Below are 7,550 nucleotides of genomic sequence, written 5' to 3' on the forward strand. Positions count from 1 at the left end.
CTGTCCAACCGGCGCCACCGCATCTAGTTGCAACGGCTCAAGCTCGGCGGCGACCCGGACCAAACTGACGGCGGCGACCCGGACAAGCCTTCTAGATCTGGTGGGTGGCGGCCCTCTCCCTCCGACCTCCTTTGGTTCCAGGACGCAGAGGTCCCTCCGCTGCCTCCGTCAGTCGTGCGTGTACGGCCCTGCCTTCCGGCTGCAGTTTTGGCGTCCGGAGTGGCGCACTTCAGCGGGCGTCGGAGACGCTACCGGAGCAGATAGCGATGGCGCGGTTCCTCCTTCCCCTTCTCCCCTTTTCAACTGTCGGCACAACAGGGAAGCGGCACGAGCTCGGCGGCTACCTAGACAGCCATGGAGCCCGGCTGAAACTCTAGCTGGACTTCGACCAATCTCCCCCGCCGCCTCACGTCGGAGAAGAGGAGGTCGCCGGCGACAAGACCTTCAGGTTGGCTCTCTCTTTCTCTCTCTCTCTCTCTCTCTCTCTCTGTGCTTCTCCCCTATCTACTTTCCGTGCTCTATCTATAGCAAGGGATTAACCGAATGCGTAACAATTGACATGGATTGCATGGTGACATGTATTTGTTCCCCAAGGGGATTTGGTGCAGAGTGGGGGATCACCCAATCCTCTAGAGGATTAAATCCACCAGAGGATTAAACACTCCTGAACCGAACAAGGCCTGAGGAGGTTCAGGAACATCCCGTCTTAGAACAGCAAGACACCGAACAGGCACAACACCATGTCGAGCTTCTCACAGCATCCACATTCTAGCATACGGTGTTGGGGCGCGCCCGTGGCGCGCCTCTTGAGGGGGAGTTGGGCGATGCCTGGTTGTACTCGCCCCTTTAACTCTCTTTTCTATTCTAATTACCGTTTGGTATGATTGCTTTAATTAAGAAACTTAGCAGCCGAAATAGAAATGTATACTCTACAAAGAAAGCCCATTATGAATCTGAACATGAAACATCTGACTGACAATAGTGCACTTAACATAAGCAACAACATAGGTTTAGCATCTTGAAAAGCATGTGATAAGAGGGCCCAAAAGCAAACCATAAGTTATCACAGGATATAGCATAATTAGGAATACTTAGTGCTACATTATATTAGATTATATTGACACAGGGGTTGTAGCGTCTTCGATGGTGCATCTAGAGGCAGTGCACGGTGACAACAAGGCGGCACTTTGAAGTGATCTGAAACAGAATGCACAGATGTCTCTTTCGTGAATGTTGACGCAGCGACGAAACTCAGACCAGTTGGTGGTTATAGTGGCCCTCTTATTAGTTCCTAGCATGATGCGACATTCGGCGAGCAGATGGCCGTCTGCAAGTCTGACCATGAGTGTATATCATTGTTTCGATCAATGTAGTCCAGCAGGTTCTCTTCAAGTATAGTTATTAAACTGAAAATACTGGTAGAAGAAAGCAAGTTATTTACATGGACAGAAATTGTTGTGTGATATGGAAGATAAGAGCGTGTTCTATGGATATTAATGATATTAATGGTGATAGCAAAGTACTGTTATTGACTACACGTCTTGAGGACCCAAATTTATGAATGCTCAAGTAAAATGGCTGACGAAAGAGCAAAGAGAAGTCAATATTTCTGGTGTCCAGTTGATGATTTGAGTATGTACTGCCTACTTTTGTAAGATGACTAAACTACTGACTGTTAAGTAGTATGAACATAACAGAAATTTTTATATGTTAAGCATGGATAGAACAATAGTATAAATAAGAAACTCTGTATGCAACTTTCGTTTGTATCATCACAAACTTACAGCTGTAAATATAATTAAAATGCATAAGAAAACAGCATTGTATATTCTGTAAAATGGCTGGTGAAGCTCATGAAAAAATTCTCGTCTATATCGTGTGCATTTGTTCGTATTACATGGATGAAAAATGTGAGATGGAAAAGACATCAACCTACAATAAACCTCTTCCAGATTTAGTACCAACTTAAATACAAGAATGAAGAGCTGGTCTAAAAGAGAGTGCCAATTCTAAGTTCGTGGAGAATGCATGCATACCAGTGTACATTGTCAGCAACCATCATATATCAATCATGCAAAAAATGCAATCACATACACACACGTTTATTTTCATCAGCACAATACAGTGATCCCATGTAATCAACGATACTTGTTGAGAGAAACCAAGCATGTGAGTGACTTAGTAGCAGGGACAAATAACAGAGAAGGGACGACCTGGAGACAAGCGATGTCGATGCTCTGGCGCATGATGTCGATGAGCTCGTCGTCGTAGTCGACGACGGAGCAGCGGTCGATCCAGATGTCGAAGGATCCGTGATTGTTATGGATGCCGTCGATGTCGTGGTTGCGGCCGGCCTCGAACTGGACTGGAATAATTCAGAATTAGTACCGATGACATTTGGCAGCAATAAAATACTAATGCATCTAATTATGATGCCATATGTGGCCAGTAAACAAACCCAGAGCAAGAAGTGTGTTATCATCGGTAGCACGGTTAGCCTCCTCCAGCATCTTAACAATGGAAAGGCAAACAACAACGGAAAGATGCTCATGTGCTCAACTAATAACCAAAGTAAATATGGCCAATAAATAACCTATCCCATTTGGTTTTGCCTTGCATCATGCCAAGGTAAGAACATCAAAAGGATGTAACTTTGCTAGCCTAGTCCTTGGTGCAGGACTGACGATAGGTAGAAAGCCTCGATTTGAACAACAAAGTATATATTGTACGGAAAAAGTATACCATTATATTTATATGGGAAAGAAGTTTACGATGGTACATTTTGTAGGCATGTAACATATATTTTGTTGGTCAAGCCCATGATCAAGGTTCAGAAATGAGATTGATATGGGGCTTATAGAAGGGGAAAATGGAAATTATGGTCACCGGTTAGTATTGGGGTTTGATTTTTACTGGTGGTAGATAAGATCCACCATTAGTTTCCATGGAATTGGAGGGGCAGTAAATTGCTTTTGGAGATACGAGTGAAGGAAACACACGAGCAGAAGACAATGGAGGAACAAGAAAGCAGAAAACACCTGGTTCTGTTTACGTAAATGTTGCTACTTTGCTTTAGTCCAGCCAAGTAAAAAAGAGAGACAGTGAAACTGGAAATGTTCTAAAAAAAGTGAAACTGGAAACGAAATAAAAGAGGTTCCCGTACACCATTGTCTTTTTGTTCGTGCGACCGTCCATCTGCATGTAAACTGGCGAAGGAGATCGGACGAGGCAGAGACCTGTTACCTTGCTGCAGGGGCCGTGGTAGTGGGTGAGGGTGTAGGCAATGGTGTAGGAGACAACAAAGACGAAGGTGTTGAAGAGTGCAACTGACCCACCGGACAGCACCCGAGAACGGGAACGAACGACAAAATTTAGCCAGGGCATAAATTAACACATGATAGCAAGTCTAAAATCTTCCAAAAAAAGGTTGCAATAACTGGACAAAGGTGCACTTGTAACTCAGTTGAATCTAGACTAACTACTCTAGAGTTGAATCTAGACTAACTACTCTAGAGCTCCATGCTGCAACAACGGATGCTTGTTGCAAAATTTAAGAGAGGCTATTGAGGTTACCTTTACCTAGGTGAAGATTTCCTTTGACAAGAACTTGCCTTTCTGATCTATGCCCACCACGTTGATGTTACATCTCTAAGTTCTCCTGCAACAAAGAAAGATCTTAATGAATAGAGCAAATCAAATCTGCTGAATCAAACAGGTAAGCTTCCTGTCTTTGTTTACATGCTTTTTCCTAAGCTTCAATGTTTAAAAGGTAGCTAGCACTCTGTAATCATACATGAGTTATAATCATATAGCCATATGGCAATGGCAGGAGAAGATATTGTCAAATGTAAACTCTGAAAATTCTAAATTGACAACAGAAAAATAATGACATGAACATAAAAGGCATGCATCTCCTACAACTGAAGCACGTACATCTAGCAAATTAAAGCACTCGTCCGTGTAATTAGTTTCAGATTAAGCTTTCGCACATTACCATGCATCTTTTAGAAGGAAGAAATCATACATCACCCAAAAACTACACAAAGGTTAACTAGGTGAAGATAGGAAGAAGGTGCTGCCGTCTCCTTGCTCTCCTTTTCGGCACATTGGACCCATGTGACCGAAAGCCGCCGGCGCCCTCTTCCTCCTCCGCCACCGCCATCCTCGCCACACGGCTTCAGCTCCCAAACCAGCGGCGCCGCCATCCTCCCGACGCAGCTGCAGGTTGCCGAACCACAACCGGAGCAGCGCCAGCCCCCCCCCCCCCCCCCCCCTCACGCGGTCCCCATAGACCTTGCCGGCACACTCGACATCGCGGAGGCAGCCCGAGTCCGGGCCTCCATGCCGGCGGCGTGCGGCGCAAACGGGAGGCCTGGTCCCGCGTGACGGAGAGATCCGACGCACCGTCAATAAGCAAAATTAAATTAACAGATTGGAAGCATATAAGATTCAGAAATACTCTAAGAACATGAGTCACATTTTAGCAAATTAAGAGGCTTACATCACAACATTTTCACCATGAACAGAACTTTCCTCAGTGTTCTAGACAAGCTTGATATGCTTTCTCATGGGAGGTGTAGCTTTGGTCTTATAGTCTGCATCATACGCCACAAAGCAGCTTCTTTTGCTTTCTGTACAGTAGGAACTACGAGAAAAAAGTAGCTCAATTCAGTATCACGCCTTCATATATTTCCATGAGACCATTAGTAGAATAAAAAGGCATTCTCATGTAATACAATAAGGGGGAGAACACAATAAAATAACTTGAAGGCACATCAAATACTAATTAGTACAACAACAATATCAAGCAGATGACATATTAGATACAGGAATTTATCTATTTATCAACAAATTAGCAATTAGCGTGATAAGAATTTATTTATTCATCAAATACTAATTAGTACAGCAACAATATCAAGCAGCAGATGACATGTTAGATATAGGAATTTATCTATTCATCAACTAATTAGCATGATCCTAGAGTACACAGAGTAGCATTATTATAGGGTGTTTAAACCTGGATCTGCAAAATGCAATGAAATAATAGGTCAAGTAAATTAGGACAAACCTGCATATAGGAAAAACAAGCACATCAACATAGCCAATCACACCCTCCTGTAGCTGTACATAACTTGGTTGTGTGTGGCAGCCATATTGGGAATATTTGGTGGAGCAAACCTGAAGCACCAACCACAACAAACAGGATCACCAAGGGAACAACCAAACAAAATTTGATTCATAGAATGCAGTGGCATGGTGATCCAGAACTGAGAGTGAAGATACCAATGCCATGACCACTTCATATAGTTCAATCTTCACTTCCTAGGTCAATATATAGGGATCAACACTTGAACACATTGTTTAACCTATAAGCTTTTTCCTTGCTTGTCAAGCAGATCTGAAAATGCAAAGACGAAAAGATTAGACCTCAATAATGACTGAAGGCAGAAAAACATGGATTAACCAAGTACCCAAAAATAAATGGATTTCACTAAGTCAGTTCATAGCATATGTTATTGCTTAATTACCATGTGTAATTATTTTAACTAATTACCTTACTATCTTTAACACCTCATAATAGCTAATGTCTTCTTGGGAGGCCATCTGATACTATATGATCCGAATAAAAAAGCATACACGTCAGAGTTTGCCTGTCATGAAGAGAAATAAGAAAAGTACAACAGTGAGACTTAATAGCAATGGTAACAGCAGGTTAGAAAGAGAAATATTGTTTAACAACACAACATGGAGCAGACAGAGGTGTCAGTACAAGAAATGCCTTTCAGAAGTTACCTGGGTGAAATGGAAAATCAATAGACAAGCACATCTTATCCTTTGGCATCACAAAAATGTCCAGCAACAGTCAAACCAGTCAGGTCTACACGAGCACGGCCACCCCGGGGGCTCATTCATTTGCCCATAGACAAGAGCACACTTGCTTTCACTCTGCCACAAACAATGATTTTGTAAGGAAGGATAACTTGCAGATATGAAACTTCACAACTAAAATTTCAAAATCTGTAGCTTGGTAACATGACTAAACTTTCTAAATTTCAAGCAATACCAAACAACATTACTTACAAGTTATGACACTGCAAAATAGAGTACACTTTGACAGTAGTGCAACTTGCATTTGACGAGAACCAGGGCATCTTCCTACAAAATGATCAGCTTTAAGCGTCGAAATGATAACTATATCACACATGACTCCTGACCACCAGACCATTAGACAACACATAATGGCAGCCATAGTGCTGAACTTCACACTGGTAAAGCACAAGGATAGCAAGGTTTCCAGTAAAAGCTAACAGACACATAAAACCGAGAAATGTTCGGAAGCATTAGAAGTCAGCACATATGGGATTTAGTAAATCAATTACCTCAGATTTTGGAAGGAATATCAAGGAAATGAAGGATATGTAGCCCAGGACTTCCCAGTCGCCTTGTTCCTTTCAGCTGATGTAGGAAAAGATCAATCAAAAGATCAAAAAATCCACAGCGTGTGTCACCCACTGAAGCCATGCAAGCTCTAGGCCTACTTGATCCCTCGATTAATTAGTCAGAAACCCATTGCATGGAGTAGTACTTATCCCCCACCCGACGGCATGAGTAGTGTGTCCTAAGGGATTACCCGCTCTAAATTCGAACGCCGCTGCTACTGACTTGATTTCTTTGATCCTTATTTGACCGGCCCACATCCAAGTCAATACGCTAGTTAATTCAGAGTGGCAACACGAAACATACACTCAACCATGCACACCAGCACAAGCACAGCATGCGCACACCACACATCTAGCACACGCGCACGCCTCCAGCAGCATGATCACCACACGCACGCCACCGACAGCACGCAGCCCACGCACAAGCACAACACGAACGGACGCCCATGCCGAGATTCACTGCTAGACCGCATCGAAGTCGCATCGAAAGAATTGAAAAACAAGAGAGGGAGGGAGCAAGGATCTGAGGAGCGTACCTATGAATAGGCGAGCTGTTGTTTCCTGCCGTCTAGCTGCTGCTGCTTTCGACCGGCGTCCTCGTCCATCTCTAGGCGCTAGGCGATGGCGACGACGTCACACATGGCTCTAGTCGGTGGCGTGGGAGGGAGGAGGATGCTGGCGACGGAGATGGGCCAGCGGAGGAGGGGCCACCATCACTGGGCAGAGGAGGGGGCGGGAAGAGGCGATGAGGAAGGACGGGGGCGGCGGCGGCGGCGAAAAGAGGGGGAGTCGTGGTGGAGGCAGGTGTGGTGGCGGCGGCAACCCTAGGAGAGGCGAAGAGAATGGGGGTGGGTTGAGAAGAAAATGCGGCCTCTATCTGTTTAAGTTCCAAGAAAAAATTCCTTACTTGACATTGTTTTAAAATCCGGTTCCTTATTTGACACTGGAAAAGTTTCTTTTTCCTATTTAACACTAGTCCTAAATTTTATTCCCTATACGACACTTCCATCTATTTTGAGCGTAAATGATACCTGAAAAGACGATTTTGCCCCTCATGCAGTATGTGTGTGCGCGCGCGTGTGTGCTGTTGCGTGTGTGGGTGCACACGCA

At 44.1% G+C, this 7,550-nt stretch overlaps 1 long non-coding RNA gene across 5 annotated transcripts; it reads right to left on the reverse strand.

Moving 5' to 3' along the window:
- Positions 1–959: 959 nt before the first annotated feature.
- LOC125525712 lies at positions 960–7,278 on the reverse strand. 5 transcript variants are annotated; one of them, XR_007291402.1, is made up of 10 exons: positions 6,977–7,278; positions 6,381–6,456; positions 6,082–6,156; positions 5,794–5,946; positions 5,555–5,651; positions 5,284–5,398; positions 5,069–5,178; positions 4,502–4,645; positions 3,574–4,372; positions 960–2,365 (listed from the first exon to the last, which is right to left on the reverse strand). It is a non-coding gene; the product is annotated as an uncharacterized LOC125525712 (long non-coding RNA). The 5 variants fall into 5 exon arrangements; XR_007291400.1 differs by having other exon boundaries at positions 3,574–3,658; positions 4,025–4,372; positions 6,082–6,456; XR_007291401.1 differs by having other exon boundaries at positions 960–1,415; positions 2,214–2,365; positions 6,082–6,456.
- Between the last annotated feature and the right edge of the window lie 272 nt (positions 7,279–7,550).

Source organism: Triticum urartu, chromosome 7, assembly GCF_003073215.2.
Source record: "Triticum urartu cultivar G1812 chromosome 7, Tu2.1, whole genome shotgun sequence".
NCBI classification, from domain to species: domain Eukaryota; kingdom Viridiplantae; phylum Streptophyta; class Magnoliopsida; order Poales; family Poaceae; genus Triticum; species Triticum urartu.